Source organism: Xenopus laevis, chromosome 5S (genome assembly GCF_017654675.1).
Source record: "Xenopus laevis strain J_2021 chromosome 5S, Xenopus_laevis_v10.1, whole genome shotgun sequence".
NCBI classification, from domain to species: Eukaryota; Metazoa; Chordata; class Amphibia; order Anura; family Pipidae; genus Xenopus; species Xenopus laevis.
Window position 1 is genome coordinate 91,115,119 of NC_054380.1, and position 21,594 is coordinate 91,136,712.

Below are 21,594 nucleotides of genomic sequence, written 5' to 3' on the forward strand. Positions count from 1 at the left end.
GTACAAAAGCTATTAAGATTATACATCTTTTACTCCATGTTTTTGTTGGTGATACAGGTATGGGACCTGTTATCCAGAATGCTCGGAACCTGGGGTTTTCCGGATAACGGATCTTTCTGTAATTCGGGTCTTCATGCCTTAAGTCTACTAGAAATTCATTTAAACATTAAATAAACCCAATAGGTTGGTTTTGCTTCCAATAAGGATTAATTATATCTTAGTTGGGATGAAGTACAAGATACTGTTTTATTATTATAGAGAAAAGAGAAATCATTTTTAAAAATTTGGATTATTTGGATAAAATGGAGTCTATGGGAGACAGCCATTCCATAATTCGGATCTTTCTGGATATCCGGTTTCCTATACCTGTATACACAAACAAGTAGACAAAAATTGTTGTGGTAGTAATGTAACAAGATGTAATATTTTCAACTCAAAAAAATTTAGCGGTCTTGTTAATTATTGGTCTTTATTATAAAAGCTACAGCATTATGTGACTTTATTGCCTAGAGAAAGTTCTGTAACTAAAGAGCCATGGACAGCACAAATGTCACTGGGTTAATAGTGATGTAATGCCATATGAAGTATTTCCAGACAGGCTGCATGTAGGTAGAGCAAGCAGGATGTGCCAGGTCTCTATTACTCAACTGCTATGTGGCATGTTAGAATGCTGAAAGCGTATGAATAATCGTATTTCAGCTGAACCATAACTAAGATGGTTTGCCTAACATGTTAAGAAACTTTTTTCTAACCTGTTAAACCTGTCAAAGTGCCATATATATATATATATATATATATATATATATATATATATATATAGCAGAGATTCACCGAGGAAAGTAACAGCATGACGTACAGTCTATTGTCTACCATATACCAGTTGGCTACACAAATTCCGAACAATAAACATACTGTATAAGCGCATCTTTGATTAAGTTCGACAGGGATACAAGACATATTTAAATGTGATTGGACATGTTTAAATGCTGAGTTTTTGATGGCCTTGTACAATAAGCACCCTTTCAGCTTAAATACTGTGTTCATTCAGTGAGTACCAGCTCAAGTTTTTGACTACCCTGAACACTTGTAAATTCCTATGGATGTAGTACAGCAGCCCAGCCCTTACTGGCTGACCCCATCTGTAAGAATGCAATCCGTTTTATGCTAAATAAAACCTTGCATACTTGGGCACTTTGCTACAGATACATATAAAAAATAATTAGGGGCTTGGATTTCTGTTGTTTTCACAAATCATATTTTTTGTCTAGAAATTAAAGGTTTCATTAGAAATTTGAGATTTATTAAGTGTAAAAAGTTTCTCATTGACTTCGAAGGGACCTAAACAGCTTTTACTTTTTAAAGTAAAAACCACAAAAAAACTCTAATACAAAACTGTTCAAGTAAAAAGTGAAAGCCTTTTAGGTCCCATGGAAGTCAATGGGAGATGTGCTGATACTATTGGACCTTTTTAGCATTCACATTTTAGAAGTTCTCAGATTTTTTCCCCGCTAGTAATTGTCCTAAAACCTCTAGTTTTTAAGGGTTTTCATATCTTTTAGCGAATTGTTTAGCACTTTTTTTTTGTTCACACTTTTTAACTTGATCTTTTTTAAAGGAAAACTATGCCCCCAAACAATGCAAGTCTCTACAAAAGAGACATAAGTCAAACCCTGCTTCGTTTAAATAAACCATTTTCATAAAAAGATACTTTTTTAGTAGTATGTGCCATTGGGTAATCCTAAATAGAAAATTGGCATTTTAAAAAATAAGGGCCATCTCCTGGGATCCCACGAACAAACCATACATGATAGGTCACATGAGCCAATTACTGGATAAAGGTCTGTCTTTTGCTTCCACAATTCTTCCTGTTACAGTTAGAATTGTAATATTTCTGGTCAGGTGATCTCTGAGGCAGAAAAGAGACCATCAAAAAATGGTGGCTCAAGGGAAAACATGCAAAAGCGCAATATTTACTTAAATATGTATTACAGTTTGGTAAGATTCTTTAACATGTCACTTAATATGATGTAAACTATCTGTTGCTCAAGTATTTGTTTTGTTGGTATAGTTTTCCTTTAATAACTTTCATGGCATTTGTGGTTTTAGAGAAAGAGTGTTTAATCATGGTTTCAAAAACCACTAAAATTTGACCTTTGATACATAAACCTCATAGATCATATACTTAGATTAGATTATAATTACAAAACGATACAAAAAAATCACAAAGCAGATCATGCCTGAAATATGGTATATGTATTAGTTCTGTAGTGCCATCTAGTGGGCATATGGACTAACTTGTGGGCAGCCACCATTCATATTTAGTCAATGAATGAAGGTGCACAAACTTTCAGGGTAGCAAACTTCTTCGGTTATGGTTAGCACTATTGATGGAAATCAATTAATTTTGCATTGAAAATAATATTATTTTAGTTGACTACATATAGTAACTTTGAGATAGAATTCACACATGAGGTCTTAGGTCCAGATCAGTACTGTGTTTTTACTGTACATCCTGTAAATATGATTGTTGCTTGAAATATTTGTGACTGTTTAAATTATAATGTTTTCACATATTAAAGGGATTCTGTCATGGGAAAGCGTGTTTTATACAAGATGCATCCTCCAGGAGAATCCTACATTAAAATCCATTTTTTTAAAATTTTTGTTAATTTATATTTAATTGTGAAATGTGAGACACGCTATCTTCTTACTTTCCCAATTGCCCTCAGCCATGTGACTTGTGCTCTGATCAACTTCAATCTCTTTATTGCTGCACTGCAAGTTGGAGTGATGTTACCCTGTCCCTCAGCAGCAGAAAAATGGGCAGATAACTTCTCCCTAACACCTCTACTGAACGATACAGTTGCCTAAACTGATAGCACCTTCATGTTTCTACTGCCTTCCCTTCACTATAGGATGATGGCACAAGGGAAGATTTATTTCCCACAGTTAATTACTTGTTAGGCACAAGAAGCAATGTTAGTTAAAGGAGCATTCATAGCACTGAACTTAATGCATTTCCAAAGTGAAGCATATGGACTGATTTGTGTTTCTATGCACTATGCCCTGTATGTTGTGCCTAATATGACACAAAAATAGACTAGGAAATGGCTCCCTTTATTAATGTAAAATTTGTAATGATATCTCACTGCTAAACAGGTGTGGTAGTGGAAGTTGCACAGTGTTGTTACATAAAAAAAAAGATGGGACTAGTCTCAACACCAGGAATGGTTCCCTAAGGGGGGCAAAATGAAAATAGCACGGCAGCAATTTTGTCAGCAAACAACCCAGAAAATCTTTCCTTTGAATAGCATTGAAATCACAATGTGTAGCTGGGGCTCAAGATTTATAGCTCGAAAATACTCAATACTCATGGCTGCATTTTTGCACAATAGAGCGTGTGTGTAGGTAAGGACATAGCAATTCCAACCAACATAGGGGTATATTTAGCAATTCCAACCAACAAAGTGGTATATTTTAGAGTTCACCACAGTCAATTAGTGAACTCTTCATTCTATGGCATTTTGAAAGGCGTATTTATCAAAGGATGAACTTTCACTTTCACCAATTGATAAATACTCTTTTAAAATCCATAGAGGAATCTAGGGGACTGCAACGACCTCTAAATTCACTCTGATAAATATACCCCATACCGAGGGGCATAGTTACATAAATGTTTTATAAAGGATGTGAAAAATACAATTCTAATTTCATCCTAGTAGAAAAGCTGCAAGTAAAATGTGTAATTTTCTATATAAGCTGCAAGTAAAATGTGTAATTTTCTATATGCATTGATATAGTTCTGAGGTCACAAGTAAAACAGTACATGGAAACAAGTGCAAGTTTAAAAATGCCTAAAAACTGGCATAGTTTTTAAAATCCAATAAGATATTGTGCTGCCAAAATGGAAGGCAGGGGATTATGATCATTAATTTAAACAGCACTGGCACACCATTACTGTACATTAGACATCTCCCTCTAATTCAGTTACCGTAGCTGCAGGCAGCTTTGAATTAGAATTTACAAGGCAGTATTCATCACAGTAGCAATTGCCTCTATTGCACTGACTGTTCATTTATTTACAGCATACTGCAGGATTATCTGTGCAGCGCCCTAAACAAAATAAAGTTATTGCAGTGTCATTGTACATATACATTGTACCATTAATACATTAACCAAGACATGAGTTTCATATGTTTCACAACATATAATCCCAGTTGGTGTGTAGAGAGATGCCTGCGCCTTTTTCTCAGCACTGGTAGCGTATCACATTGGTAGACTTGTAGCTTACTAAATGGCCAAAGGTAGGAACTGTAACTAAAAAAATGTGAACACTAATGCGCACACATGACCTCCCACCCCACCCGTTTGACACTGGTTATTCTTATTTTAAGCAGGGCAGTCAATACTAAAAAAATATAAGGTGCTATATGCTGTGCTGCCCTAGGCATACATGGGGGCAGATTCACTAAAGGGATAAGAGGCTAACGCTAGTGCCAATTCGCCAGAAATCTCATCCGCAGGGACATCACCAATTCACTAACAGGCGTTGAGGACAATTCACTAGTGAATGAGACTGTCGCGAGAGTTTGTTTACACTCAGTAGCCAGTTGACTTTTCACTCTAGTGAGCGGTCGTTATTCCGCAAATTCACTAGTGCGGATTTTACTGACCGTTACCTCTTTCGCCAGAGTTTACCTCGCCACCTCCAACCAGACGAACTGCTAAAATGAAGTTACATCTTCCTCAATCTTATGTCAGTTACATCATATCCTGTCTGCCGGAAATGCATTAAAGTTGTAAAGAGGCTGGCGACTTGTCCTTTTTTTTTAAGTGGGATTGTCTGCAAAAGTCCTAACTATTAAACTTTTTTGTTTTAAAATTTTTCCCCAGACATTTGAGGGGAATGCCACATTTGTTTTAGGATGGACTCATGCGTAGGGATCTCTTTGTCTTTATTCAAGTTCCTTGGACATTTGTAATAAAAAGTGGCCAGCGTTCGGCATCCAGGACGCAACCATTATCCAGAATGCTCGGGATCTGGGGTTTTCTGGATAACTGATGTTTCTGTAATTTGGATCTTTATATCTTAAGACTACTAGAAAATCATATAAACATGAAATAGATCCAATAGGCTGGTTTTGCTTCTAATAAAGATCAATTAGATCTAAGCTAAGTACAAGGTACTGTTTTAGTATAACAGCGAAAGAGTAAATAACTTTTAAAAATTTTGATTTTGATAAAATGGAGTCTATGAGAGCTGGCCTTTCAGTAATTCTGAGCTTTCCAGAAAATGGGTTTCCAGTTAACGGATCCCATACCTGTACATTCATTAACTTACAAGCAATAATACAGGTTTGACACCAAAATCTACAAGAGTGTGAAAGCAATAAAATGGGGGAAATGCTTTAGGCAGCCCCTGTAATCAGGCAAAAAACAACACCCCTGTCAGTCTGAAGCAGGTGTTGTTGAGTAGAGGTCCACTTGTAACCTCTGTTTGCATTAGGCAGCCCATTTTCCAAATATTACAGTAAGTGATTTGTTCAGTGTTACAGACTGAAGGTTGGGAATTAAACAATGGATACACATGTGTTTGTATACTTGTATGAAACTCATGCAGCATAAGTAAGTTCATCTTTCAGTGAAGGCTATTGCTGTAAGCGGTTCTAGACATGAAGTCTGCATATTGTGTTTATTCATATGAGTTGTACTCTGGAAGACACATTAACAGAACAGAAACACCAAAAAATGAAAGTGTTTGAAAGTAATTAATGTATAATACTATATACTGTTACCCTGCACTGGTAATGCTGTGCTTTTGCTTCATAAAGACTATTATAGTTTATAAAAATATACTGCTGTTTATCACAGAGGGCAGCCATTCAAGCTGGGAAAAAAAGGACATAAGGCACAGGTAGCCTAGCATATAAAAGATTAGCACTGCAGAATACAATGGTGTTTTATCTGTTATTTGACCTGTACCCTTTTTCTTTTTTTCCATCTTAAATAGTTGTCCCCATGGCTACACAGCAGCTTTGTTTATATAAAGTACAGTATTCCTACTGAATAAATACACCACTTTTATTAGTGCAGGTCAACACTACATTATACTGTATTCTAATTCCTTCAATTTGAAATAGACTCCTGGCACCTCAAACTCAACCTAACAAAAACTGAACTTATCATCTTTCCACCTAAGCCTGGTCCTACTCCCCTATGTACTATCTCTATTGATGGCATGCTCATTAATCCTGTCAACTCAGCTCTCTGTCTGGGGGTAATCTTTGACTCCTCTCTCTCCTTCTCTAATCATATTAACACCACTGTCAAAACCTGTCACTTTTTCTTACGCAATATTGCCAAAATCTGTCCATTCCTTTCACCTGATACATCCAAGACGCTCATGCATGCTCTCATCCTATCCAGATTAGATTATTGTAACCTTCTTCTAACTGGCCTCCCTAACTCCCATTTCTCCCCTCTACAGTCTGTATTAAACACTGCTGCCAGAAATATCCTCCTCTCATCCAAAAGGGTACAGGCCCCTCCACTGCTGAAGTCCTTATCATGGCTTCCTATAAAACAAAGAATAACTTATAAACTCCTCCTCATTACCTTCAAAGCCCTTCATTCCTTCATACATCTCATCTCTTGTCTCTCTATATGTTCCTGCCCGAAACCTCCGCTCCTCTCAGAGCAACCGTTTGGTTGTACCCCCCCACTACTACTGCTGTTTCCCGTAGCAAACCCTTCTCTATTGCGACTCCTTATATTTGGAATGCCATTCCTGAATCTCTCAGGAGAGAATCCTCCTTCAGTGTTTTTAAAACAAAACTCAAAGACTACCTCTGGGAGCACCTGGATAACACCTGAACTGGCACTTATATAATAGTGTAACTAACTGTAACCCACAGCACCTTCATACCCCTCTGAATTGTCAGTGTGTTACCCTCCTCTAGCCTTTTGTTTCCTTGACACTGAGCACTTAATCTGTATTGTAAATATATTTTTTATATTTGTGTGAATTGTATTTCTAATTATGCACTTATTGTTACTTTTTATTCCAATGACCCCTTGTTTGTTACTACTAATTTATTGTTTTGCTGTACAGTGCTTTGCCCTCAAGGAGCGCGTTACAAATAAAAATATACATACATACATACAATTCTCCAGCCGAAGCATCAACTTTTGCACTATTAACCTCTTAGTATCTACCTTAATTGTATCCACAATACTTACATACCTATATATTCTGCACATATCTCGGTCTTTGTAGTGTAAAATGTTAAAAGAAAGGACCCATTCAAATGTGGTGCCCAAATTAGTTCATTATTATTGCAGGTTTTTTTAAATAAATTAACAGGCAAATGAACACTCTGTGCCCCATTGTTCAATTGATCTAAACTATAGCTTTTGAAATGCAAGTCTTTCATATGTCTCAGAGCACTAAAGCTTAAACAGATACTGACACCAGAAATTAAACTCTTTTTTACATCTAATATAGTGCCTTTGAAAGCTAGTTTTAACTTTGCCATAAAGTATTTGCATGATGCTTTTACATTACCTGTCTGATGCCTCATGTTCCTGTATGAGGGGGCTGCCATATTTGTGCACCAGGAGTCCGTTTGCATTAGAATCTCTAACTGACAGGCTGAAATGGGACAGTCAGATTGGCAAAACAGTCAGGTTTAGGAACTTCAAGTAGCAATTAATTACAAAAACAAACCTCTCAGCAAAAAACAATCAACATGACCATAGGTAACTTTTAATATACTTTCATATTTTAAAAAGTAGTTTTTTAGTGTCAGTTTGCGCACATGACCACAATAAAGATCAAGCAGTGTTAAAACGTGATGTTTATTTAGGACGGACTAGTGGTTTCTTCAACAGAAGGGACATATCCGTATTCTTTATACAGTTCACTATTATTTACAGGATATTTTCACAACACATTTACAATGGATTTATTTATCTGGAGCCTGCAGTGGATGTGTGCAATATACAATGCAAGTGTATGTGGCCTGTCAGGCATTACTTTCAACAGTGAGAGAATCTAAACAACTGGATGACTCTGTGATAATTATACAGTTTCCTTTAAATGCATATCTCTAAATCCTAATTCTTCAAGGGTTAAATATGGAATGGTTTGAGAATCTCTGCACTTTATTTTTAGAATGTTTGTTTTGTAGGGTCACACTTTCTAGCACCAGCACCATCTTCAAGCCCATAAAGTCTTGGTCACTTAAGGCAAGAAGAGCAGCAGACAAACAACTATAAATACATGGAGAAAAATACTAAATGGGATGTCCCCTAGATGTCACTAACTATACCCACCTAACAGGAATTAGAAAACATCACCCTTTAGGGGCAGACGGGCAGATTTGGGGAGATTTAGTCATCTGGCGACTTATTGTCTCTTCTGCGTGGCGACAATCTCCGTGAACTGCCTTCTTCCACCTGCTTGAATGAGAAAACGCCAGCGCAGTGCACTTGTGATGCTTCGATTTCAGAAAACGGGCGATTTTGGAAATCTAAGCGCCGCGAGTGCATTGCGCTGACGTTTTCTCATTCAAGCAGGCAGAAGGCAGGAAGGAGGCAGTTTGGGGAGATTGTCGCCACGCAGAAGAGGCGATTAGTCGCCAGGCGACTAAATCTCCCCGAATCTGCCCCTACCCTTAACATAACTGTCAGCCCTAAAGTTAAGCTATTGATTTCATATATAACCTAAAGCAAGGTTGCCCTGCAAATAAGGGAGTTGAACAGGGATTAGGCAAATACTGTAGTGGAATGGAAATGGAGTGAAGTCAGCTTGGAATCCCAGCAGTGCCCATAAGGATACAATTGGAGGCAGTACATGTATGTGGGGCCTTGCAGAAGCATTTTTAAATAATTCTTTTGTTCTACTAAATGACAACTCTTACAATGACATTTTCTCTCTATTTCAAAGCATAATTGTAAAACTGTTTTTTTGGATGTGAACTTAAGTTTTAACATTTTAAGACAAGGTCTTCAGTATATTGTAGTGCTACCTTTTGCAGCATTGAAGGTATGATATGTAACAATGGGCTCTAAGTTTGCCCAGGAGCAGTAACCCAGAGCATCAAGTGAGCAGGTAGAATTTGCTTTTAAAAAGGTGATCAGTAAACATTTTATTGGTTGCTATGGGTTATTGCTACTGGGCCTTTTATTACATATGAAGTAAATGCAAGGTTATGCACTTTGGCAAAAATAATATAAATGCAAGTTATACACTAAATGGCAATGTGTTTCCTTAAATGAAAAGGATCTAGGGGTCTTTGTAGATAACACGTTGTCTAATTCTGGGCAGTGTCATTCTGTGGCTACTAAAGCAAATAAAGTTCTGTCTTGCATAAAAAAGGGCATTAACTCAAGGGATGAAAACATAATTATGCCTCTTTATAGGTCCCTGGTGAGGCCTCATCTGGAGTATGCAGTTCAGTTTTGGACTCCAGTCCTTAAGAGGGATATAAATGAGCTGGAGAGAGTGCAGAGACGTGCAACTAAATTGGTTAGAGGGATGAAAGACTTAAATTATGAGGGTAGACTGTCAAGGTTGGGGTTGTTTTCTCTGGAAAAAAGGGGACATGATTACACTTTACAAGTACATTAGAGGACATTATAGACAAATGGCAGGGGACCTTTTAACCCATAAAGAGGATCACCGTACCAGAGGCCACCCCTTTAGACTAGAAGAAAAGAACTTTCATTTGAAGCAACGTAGGGGGTTCTTCACAGTCAGGACAGTGAGGTTGTGGAATGCACTGCCGGGTGATGTTGTGATGGCTCATTCAGTTAATGCCTTTAAGAATGGCTTGGATGATTTTTTGGACAGACATAATATCAAAGGCTATTGTGATACTAAACTCTATAGTTAGTATAGGTATGGGTATATAGAATTTTAATTAAAAGTAGGTAGGGGTGTGTGTATGGATGCTGGGTTTTCATTTGGAGGGGTTGAACTTGATGGACTTTGTCTTTTTTCAACCCAATTTAACTATGTAACTATGTAAGTCTTATGAGGTAGGTACAGTATTTACAAACTTTGCTGACTGGTAAGGATTCTGGCCCATTCTTCCTGCTCGATTTACACCAGATTGTTCAAGTTAGTCAGATGATTGTTAAGCGCCTCAGTTTTCACGAAAAAAGCATTGGAGTGATCAAAGAACGAAAAGGTTAATGTATATACTATAATGGTCCAGTCATATCCTTGATGCTGGATGAAATGGTTTGGCAATCCTCAAAAAACTAAGTACAGCAATATATGGCCTTCTGTATCTCATCTAATGGTTATTACTGACCTAGAATTGGTAATAGTGTTGGTTCCCTGCTGACAAGGCCTAAAAAAATTACTTTTCTGTTACCTAGATTCCAGGAGACACTGATAATGAGGTTTAAAGTCTTGAATGAAAGTAAAAACAGGACATGGAGCATGGATATAGGTTGTAGAGATGGCTACTATATCTGTGGGTAGTAGAACAGGAAATGCTCATACCCCTGTTCCTTAATTAAGCTCCTCCTTTGCTTGCAACTCTCCCTTTCATGCCAACATATGCTAATGCAGGAAGAAATGGGCACAAGATGGAGAAACACTTCTCACTAGCTGAATGATATGTCTGAACACTTTCCAGTGAGCTAAACCCAGATAAACTCGTCATCAGATATGCAGATTAAAAAGTGTATTAACATAAATAACATGATACATATACACAAAATGCATACTGTTAATAAGTAAGCCATTTAACACTTTCAGTGCAGGAGGGTTAAAGTGCCATTGTCTGGCATTCTGTTTTGGCACTGCAGCAAATTTAAACCAATTTACACACCAAACTGCAGTGGCCCAAAAATGGCCCAATGTCACTGCACCCACCGCTCCATAGAATAGGTTTTATAGGCCAGCTATACTGTAACAGATTAATGGGTGCTGCTGTAAGGCTATCCAGATATGTTGTTCTAATGGATGGTTTCTGTAAAGATATACAATCATTTAGTACATTAGTGCAATAAAAGAGCTGGTCCTCACACAAAAGCCTTGTGCTACTTAGTCAAAGTTATCTTAGATACCATTAATCTATGTGTAACTGAAGGAAGATTGGGGTTCATATGCTGCATATTCCCAGCTACAATGTATTCCAAAATAAAGTATCATGGCAGCATTTATTCTACTGTTGGCAAAGCTTATTTGCATCCATTGAACTTACAGAGAAACATCTCAGTGTTAGCCAGGGACAGTTTTCTGGACACAGGCCTAACATTAAGCTCAAAATACCCTTAGTGCAAAAAAAAAAAACAACCAACTCTGAGCAACTGCTTGGTACTATAATATACCAGCATTATTACAAACTCCAGACAAGACAGGAGATCATACTCAAGAAAGGTGAATATAAAGTTTCTTGACTCTATATCTAGTGCAGATGTAAGGAATGTCATTACAGAGAGGAGGATGCATGCCAGAAATGGATCCAACTTGTTATTGCACAGTGACATATACAAACTTCTGCAGATTTCTCTGATATGGCTTGAACAAGCATATTGGAATAGGACTGGTGAAAGTCCTTTTTGGCAGCAGGTTATTAACACAGACAGAAAAAATTTTTATTAACACTGCATTATTTTTAGGCAATTAGCTTGAAAATGATGTACAACCAGCTTATGGCAGATGCAGTGTTTCTGGAAAAAATAAAAAAGGACTTGGAGTAAATTTCATCATCGCATTATAGTCAAAGAAAATCACTTTTGCATGGCACACAACTACAACGATTCAAAATGAAATTGAATATGCATGTTATAGTCACAGCCTGGCCGCATCACCCTGAGTCTCAGAGAACCAAACACTAAATGTGCCACAAATTGAAATGACATAACTAATCAAAAAGTTCTGTTTTGTCCTTTTATGTTGATTTCACCTTTTAATGTATTTGATTGTGGCAGACTCTGGTTCTTAATTCCCTGTGGGTTTTTCCCATGAGAACATTGCTTGTGAATTGTTGTTATGAGTACAGACAGACATGCAGGAAAGAATAGTAGCATGTAGAACAGTATGCATTTAGTATATTATGAAGAATTATAGTCAGAGATGCCTTGAATGAGACCAATTAATAAGCTTGCTAAAGCGTATTAAAGAATGAGATGTAACACTGCACAGCTGTAAAATGAAGAGCATATTCCAATATTGTACAAAAATGTATGTAGTGATCACAAAGGAGTTATTGCTGTTCATTTCTGCCAACCAGAAATCCAATGATTAACCAAAAATAGAGGTTATAAAAAATTAATAATAATAAATATAATAAACAATGAGAAGGGGGACTTCAACTCAACACTGTTGTGAGAATGTTATTTAGGAAGATGCAGAAATAAGTTAGCTGCAGTTCCACCAGATTCTACACTTGCACTTTTCAAGCTACTTAAGAGTTCAGTGATGATAAATTCCTCCTGATCAGAGTTGTATGACTCCAGGCTTTGCCTGGCTAGAAGGTCTCTTCTTGCTCTTAAACGTGCACACTTGGGACACTCTTCAGATCGAAAGCAGTATTTGTGATAGCAAGCCTTACAGTCTGTGGATGTAAAAAAAAAAATGGTTCAGACACAGAGACTAACTACATTATATATAAATTAGGGATGCGGCCGAATCCTTCGTGAAAGATTCAGCCAAATACCGAACAAATTAGGGGTGGGAAAGGAAAAAGCGGGGACATTTTTTTTACTTCCTTGTTTTTCGACGAAAAGTCATGTGATTTTCTTCCCACCCCTAATTTGCAATCCGCATCCCGCGGAAAAAGTGTAATCCTGGCCACATCCCAAACCGAATCCTGGATTCGGTGCATCCCTAATATAAATATTTAATATGCATAGCTGCATCTATATCTCCATGACATGCATGGGCATTTGCTTGAAAACCATCGATTTCATGATTCACTTGTTGCTGCTAAATCTACTTCCCTGCAATTCAATTTTCTTCCATGGAATTGACAAGGTCCTTTAAACATTTAAATATACACCTTTATTCAACCTGAGTCAAATTATTAGTGCTTGCACTGATTAGCTTGCTGCCATAATATGTTAATTGCAAATGTTAATCAGGTGATTATAACGACTTAATCCCAAACCTTTAGCGATATTGTGCCTCGGTTTAGTTATTAGTAAAGGTTTGGCTTCAGAGGATGAAAAGCAACCCATCTTCAGCGCACCCTACCTTCACATCTCCGGCATTTGTGCAGTTCAAATGGAAAGATCACATCGTCTTCATTCTGACAGAATTCACAGATAAAGCCCTTAGCTTGGCAGAGCTGAAAAAGAAGCAACAATGCAGAAAGTAAAACCATTAGATCATATTATCTAGAGTAATGCCAATATGTTTATACAGGTGATGACAAGGAAGGATAATATGTTCTAGCCTGGCTTTCCTTTGGAGTTCAGCAAAATTATTTCCCATGATGTAAAATTTTGTTGTATGATCTATACAGCCTTATTCTAGGTAACAGAACTAATTCATATTTTTGCCTTTGAATACTTTGTGTAACATGAGGTCATGTTTAATTTCTGTTTCTATGAAAAATGCCTTCACTGTTTTTAAATTTCTATATTTTTACACTAAATAAGATAAATACAAAGTAAATAAAAAAATTGAGAACATATTTGTTTTTGCTACATCATTCATTCACAGTAGTGATGTGTAGGTTGAGTTTTTCTCGACCTGCACCCGACCCAGAACCGCAACCGCTTGACCTGCACCCAACTTCCCAATTTGATTTATATTCCTTTCCCACCGATGGTGTCACAAAAGGGGCGGGGAAGGGGCGAGTCTATATTACAGGAAGCCGGCAGTCTAAGGTTGTGGGCGGGGAAAGCAGAGGCGCAAGAGGAGCAGTGAGGTTGGCCCGAACCCGCCCAATCCACAGGGGTATAGGGCTGGCCTGCACATCACTACAACCTGCTGTACAACAATGAATACAGAAAAGTTGAACATTTCTGCTCATTTAATATGCAATTATGAAGAAAACAAACTGTTACCATGCATTTATCTATATGTAGGGTTCCAGACTTCACTAAATCCCTTAACCGTGGGACCAACGCCCCTTTCTTTATAGAGGTGAGATCACTTAAGGAGAACAGATGATGGTCCTCAGTCAGGTGTCCAGGTAGAATGTCATACAACTCCAGGATTCTGTAAGACAAAATTATTCAAACATATGTAACAAATGTGATTATGGGTTGATAAACAAGAATGAAAACTACAGATGAAGCCACATGGATTTGTGAGTTAAATGCGTCATGACTCAGAGTTAATTGAAGAAACTGTGTTATCTAAAGTTATCTTAACTCATTTAATGCATTTAACCTTTTCATTAGCATACCAAAGCACCATTGTTCACAATGGTGAATGCTTTAATTAGATGGGATGTTGTGACACAGTTTTCTGTGTTAAATGAGATAAATGGGATATCTGTGTTTAGTTATTCTGTGTCAAACAGACAAACCAAAGTGGCTGCATCTGTACTAAGTAAAACACATATAACCACAAGCAGCAATAAAGCATCAAGGTGAGAGTAATGTATAGACCACCTCTAAGCATCCATTATCACTCTAGCCAACAAGAACATAAAAGCTCACCCTTTCGCCAGCCTGCATGTTTTGAACATGTTCTTTAAGTTCACCAACTGGACTCTGAACAACTGAAAAAAAAACATATACAGTCACTTGGCAAAATCAGCAAAACTCCATTCACCTCTAGAATTGATGATGAATGTTACACCATTATTTATTTTTCCTTTTTATTGATGTTTAATTATAAATAAAAAAGCAATTTTATAAGCACTGCACAATATTGGAATGTTAATAAAAACTGGTACAAATGGTAAAAATAGATGTGTGCAACATCTTATAACAAAGGTGGCCAGGGTTCCTTGAGATTTTTAACTACAACATTGGAACATCGGGAAGATCACAGTTTGCCCACACCTGGCTTACACTCTTTGTAAATGAAACCTCAAGTTGTGATTTTAGGAAAGGGAATTTCTCCAGTACAGATATGCCTGTGACAGAAGCAAACAGAAACATATTTTTCATAGCTCTTTGAATGTGGTATGTGTATGCTGTTAGTTTTCTGTAAATTATTCTGTACAGTATTTATATTAATGCAGAATTAATTTCCCCTAAGTATAGCTGGTTATACACTGAAATATTCAGCAAACAAGCTGATCTTTGCCCATTTTGGTCACTCTTGGGATGATCTGATAATGTGCTATCCCATCAGTCAGACAGGCCCCCACAGGTCCCTTACATAGACCAGTAAACTGCTGATTTGCTCTGGAGGGGCTGAGAAGGCCACTTTTAATTGGCCTGTGTGTGGCCTCTTTATCTCTTAGCTTACCCTAAGATGCCCATACACAAACTGACCTGTACAGTACCCTGACCCCAACCAGGTAGATACGGTATGGCCACTTATCTATGTTTCAGTGAATTTGGGCTTTCCTAAAAGAAGACCAGGAAAGGGATTTCTGTAATTCAGTATATGTAACAAATTAGAGCTCTTCAGACTTAACCAATGTACACTTTGGTTAAGTAGACTTCAGTAGTTATTGCTATATCTATATGTACCAGTTTTCTCACACATTTAATGAAGTTCAACCAGAACAATCAGATTGCTATGAGTATTGCTGTAGCTATGAGCAATGATAGGTTAGTTACCCTGCAGCTCTACTTAACTTTCTTTCAGCTTGCAGGTGACTTTCTGTACAGACATTGGGGCAAATTTATCAAAGAGTGAAGTTAGAGATCGCCGCAGTATGCTAGAGTGAGATTTCGCCACTCTTCATTTATTTGGGATTTCTAAAAGAGTATTTATCAATGGGTGAAAGTGAAAGTTTGCCCCTTGACAAATATGCACTTCAAAATTCCAAAGAAATGAATGGAGAGTGACGGAATTTCACTCTAGAGGACTGTGGCGATCTCTAATTTCACTCTTTGATAAATATACCCCATTGTCAGGGCTACCCTTGAATATAATTTGCTTAATATAATTTTAAAACGGTAAAGACATAAATATTTTGTTCACGAAGGAAGAACATCTGAATGTCCTTACCCGCACTTGCTCCAGTGCCTTTACTTTCCGGTACAAAGAGCTGTTGATGTCCTGCAAGTTGAAGAGAGGATCACTCCAAATCTTTGAAAGTAGGTCCTTTGAAAAATTACTGACATAATACTTGCTGAAGTCCCATTTCCGAATTATTCGCCCAGGGATGACGGATTGTGCATTCTCATGGCAGCACTGGCAAAAGTACTTTCCCAAGTATTCACAATATCGCAGTCTTTTAATATAATCTTTTAAAAGAAAGTAAAAAGTGGACATCTAGGTCATACAGACACCTGTGTCTACAAAAAATGATTGTGTAACCCTTCTAATTCTGGACGAGAGATAAATAAAGAAATAGAACAAATCTAGGCTCCTTCCCTGTTCTTTGACATGGGGGATGGGGGCCTTTATATTAATAAGAGACTGGAGCTAATTTAGTAACATTGCTTTGTGCAGTAATCCAGACCAACCAATTGGTTCATTTTCTGCAGATAGAATAATAAAAGCAAATATCTATTTGGTTGTTATGTTTAGTTGCTGCACTGAGCTAATTTTGCTGAGTGTTAGTATGCCTCAGTGTCTATTTTGTACATACTTTATTGGCAACAAATCGCAAATCTTCTTCTTCAGTGAAAGAATAATTTAAAAAAATCAACATGTCAAAAAATGGTGCATCAGCATGTTCAGTACTGTCACTACAACAAGTACAAAGTGTACAAAACATATTTTTGTAGGTTATATTTTCAGGCTTATTGAATTAAAAACTGGCTACCGTATATACTCGAGTATAAGCCGACCCGAGTATAAGCCGAGGTACCTAATTTTACCTACGAAAACTGGGAAAACTTATTGACTCTAGTATAAGCCTAGACACAACTACAGCCCTGTCTCCCAGCAGCTAAAGCAACCCCCCCAGCGATCAACCGGACTTCTTTGCAAAGTTGATGGTGACAGAGAATTGCCAAACGGATTACTGTGTGCATTGTCCCACTGTCCCACTACCATGTGCAGAGGGTGCTGTTTGATATTGCCATCACTGTTAATCTTTCATATAACCAACAGAGGGCGCTGTGTGATATTGCAGTCACTGTTATTCTTTCATATAACCAACAGAGGGCGCTGTGTGATATTGCAGTCACTGTTAATCTTTCATATAACCAACAGAGGGCACTGTGTGATATTGCAGTCACTGTTATTCTTCCATATAACCAACAGATGGCGCTGTGTGATATTGCAGTCACTGTTATTCTTTCATATAACCAACAGAGGGTGCTGTGTGATATTGCAGTCACTGTTATTCTTTCATATAACCAACAGAGGGCGCACTGTTATTCTTTCATATAACCAACAGAGGGTGCTGTGTGATATTGCAGTCACTGTTATTCTTTAATATAACCAACAGAGGGCACACTGTTATTCTTTCATACAACCAACAGATGGCGCTGTGTGATATTGCAGTCACTGTTAATCTTTCATATAACCAACAGAGGGTGCACTGTTATTCTTTCATACAACCAACAGATGGCGCTGTGTGATATTGCAGTCACTGTTATTCTTTCATATAACCAACAGAGGGTGCACTGTTATTCTTTAATATAACCAACAGAGGGCATTGTGGGATATTGCAGTCTCTCCCCAAGTGTACTGTTGGTATAGGAATGATTAAAAGTGACTGCAATCTCAGCTACTCAGGTCGGGTACCGCTGACCCGAGTATAAGCCGAGGTAGACTTTTTCAGCACATTTTGGATGCTGAAAAACTCGGCTTATACTCGGGTATATACGGTAAGTCAATTTTACCAATTGCAACAGTATTGTCATGGCCTAAGATGTATGAGAGTGTCCTCCATATGTGTATGTATGTATGTATGTATATGTATGAAGTAATATGGGCATATAGATTTGCAACCTAAAAATACAATTCCTTTGCCCAGAAAACTCTGCATACATTTATATTACCGTAGACTTAACAAAAAGTAGGATCATGCACATTGAACACTAATTTCACTTAGTATTACAACACTGCTGTTAGATGCTGTCAAGCCAAATAATAAATACAGGTATGGGGCCTGTTATCAAGAATGCTGGGGACCTGTGATTTTCCAGATAATGGATCTTTTAATACTTTGGATCTTCATACCTTAAGTCTACTAGAAAAATCTTGTAAACATTAATTAAACCCAAGAGGCTGGTTTTGCTATCAATAAGGATTAATTATATCTAATCTTTAATCAAGTACAATGTACTGTTTTATTATTACAGAGAAAAAGGAAATCATTTTTAAAGATTTGGATTATTTGATTATAATGGAGTCTATGGGAGACAGCCTTTCATAATTATGAACCTTCTGGATAATTGTTTTTTCTGGATAATGGATCCCATACCTGTATAAGCACTGAATAGTGGTTTACCAGATTCTATCCTAATTCCGCAGCCAGCACATCTGTAGTTCTGCTTTGTGACTGCCACCTTCTTTCTGAAAGATAAAATCAGAATCAATATTGCTGTGAAAAATGCAAGTCTGATCCCCTACTGACGCACCAGTGGGACATACGTGGGAGCAGTGTGGATATTAAAGATGATTTGTGGTCTTGGTGGTGCCCATTCAAAATTTCCGCGAACCCGTATTCGAAGTTTGTAAATATCTGCGTGTTCCCCATCATCTGGAGAAATGGGTACAGAATCTGGAATTGGTAGTAGCTAAAAGCAGTGAAAGAAAAGTACAGTTTAGAAATTGAATTAATTCATATTCAAATCAATGCCTGGTTGCAAGGGTAATTTGAACCCTAGCTACCAGATTGCTTAAAATGCAAAGTGAAGAGCTGCTGAATAAAAAGCTAAATAACTAAAAAACCTTGAATAATAAAACATGAAAACTAATTGCAAATTGTCTCAGAATATCACTTTCTACATCATATTAAAAGTTATCTTAAAGGTGAACAACCCCTTTAAGTAGTAGAATAGGTGCTGCAAGCCACCAATATGGATTCACGCATCTCAGCTATCATCAAATACATACAGATAAGGGATCCCATAATTGGACAATTTGCAACCCAGTGTCACATTTTTGCATACAAGAACATATTTCAATATTAGGTTATTAACACATCCCTTCGGATACCAGTATCTGAGGAAAATGTCTCATATCTTAGAAATTTAAAGGAGAACTAAATCCTTAAAACAAATATAGGTAGTAATGCTGTATTTTATATACTGAAATTACTAGAGCAGGCTAATGTTCCAGAATCTTTATAACAGTAATGATCCAAGCCTTTAAAGTTGTGCACAGGGCTTCACCATCTTGGATTTTGTTGGAAGTGTCAATTACACTGCACATGCTCAGTGTGCTCTGGGCAGCTGTTGAGAAGATGAGCTTAGGGCTTGTTGCAAATTATTATGTATTATGATTTTTATATTCCATATATACTTAGCACAGAGCATGTGCTATAAATCAGTAGCAAAGTAGATGAGGAGGTACTGGGGACATGGAGGCACATATGTTCTGCTAAAGGGCTGCAACTGCCTTCACTGGTACATAACCCCATAACACAATGTGCAGCATTTCTCCCCTACTTCTTTGATAATCTTTAGTTATCCTGTAAGAGGATCTGTACTTAAAAATAGACAGCACAGAACATGCCAGTACAAGTTTTGGGTATCCAAGCTTGCTCTCATGTTGGGAAGGACCTTGGCCCTTTTAATTACAGAGATTTAATTCTTACAAAATGTACTCTCAGTTTTTAGTGGGTTATTTACCTTCTGTGGTGCATCGTGCTCTGGGACCAGCCACTCCAGCTCTGATGCTGCTGGTAGCTGCATTCCTTCAAACTGCTTTAGGAGACCCATGGCCACAGACTCAGCAGAGTTGGAACAAAGAAAGGAGTACGACCTGCAGGTGAATAATGATGATTATTATTCTTTATATAGTGTCAACATTCAGCAGAGTTTATATAGTGTTGACATTTAGCAGCGTTTACAGAGATTATATATTATTTACATCAATCCTTTTCAAGTGGAGCTTGAAACTAAGCTTCCTATCACATATTGTAGTGTAGTGCAATAGCAGCAAATACACAAGCTGCCAGCTACTGACATTGAGGTGACATGCTTAAAACTCTAAGTATGATTCATTATGAAAGTACAATTACAGTAAAAAGGAGAAAATACAGGCTTACAGATAGATATAGATATACTCTGCTGAAAGGTAGGAAACTCTTATGGATGTATTTATTAACATTGGAGACAAACATCACTGGTGATGTTGCCCTTAGCAACTAATCCGATCTTTTGCTTTTGTTTCCTACCTTGTAGCTCACTATGGGCAGCATCACTGGTGATGTTTGACTGCAATTTTAATAATTACACCCCTAAGTGTTTTAATCGATGGCAGAACATTTCCAAAGTTTTTGCCACAGGCAGAGGTTTTTTTGCCAGCAAAAAAAACTACTTTGTATTATGCTTTTACTGGTTTTTACTCTTCTAGTGGGCAAACATTTTTGTTATTTTATTAACTGAAAACCTTGCCCTGATATAGGAAACCAGTGTTTGTTAGTGACCTAGCATGGCCTTGGATGTGGTTTATAAACAAACAAGACAAGTGTACCAATTTAAATGCTTCATGTGACATTTCACACTTAACATGCTGCTCAGAAAGTAAACAACAATAAAAGATATACAAGAGCAGAATAATAGCAATAATACATAGATTTAGTACACTGTAGGTGCTGGTTGTTTAAACTTCGTTTGATCTCAGAAGCTGAATATAAAGACAGAGAAAATTACAGAGAATAATTAGCTTTCTCAAATGTTGCTAAAAAGGGAGCATAACCTTTAGTTCTAACATTGTAATTACATTTCAGACAGAATAGTACAGGTCTTACAGAACTAAACGTTTCACCTTCTTTTACATAGTCTTGTCCTGCTTGGTGATAACACAAATAATATAAATATTTAAAAAATTTAATTTTAGCTTATTTTGTTTAGCTGATATCAAGAGATGGTTTCTAATCTGTGATGAAATATTTAATTTAAAAAATGGTTTGGCTGCCATTAATTTTGTCACAACAAATATATATACAGTATAGTCAGGTGATCCCAGTGGTGGCCAATAAAAGGGCAACCATGTTTGGGAGTTTTAACCTTGAAAGCAGCAAGTAACTTACAGGTAAAACTAAGTCCCTGTGTAAATTGTATACTGAAGCAATATATCGTAATTCCTAATGAATCAGATGCAAGTTGAGTGTAGGACTGGCCAGATATGGGACGACTTGGACGAAGTTGACCAGCTTAAATATATTGCAATATATGCACAAACAATCCCTGTTTTATTTAAAGGGTAGGGATTTTTTAGTAGCTGTATGTACAAAATGTCAAATGGCCCTCCATTCCATACTCCATTAAGTATGTTGCCATTTCCCAGCTAGAGGTAGCTGTTTGATTAGGCTGCAGATGAGCATCAAATAAAAGAGGTATGGGACTGCACCTCAGTGTCCCTGGATCCCT

At 37.3% G+C, this 21,594-nt stretch overlaps 1 pseudogene; it reads right to left on the bottom strand.

The window, feature by feature from the left end:
• Positions 1–10,682: 10,682 nt before the first annotated feature.
• Positions 10,683–21,594, bottom strand: part of LOC108717445 — a 56,865-nt pseudogene continuing 45,953 nt past the window's right edge.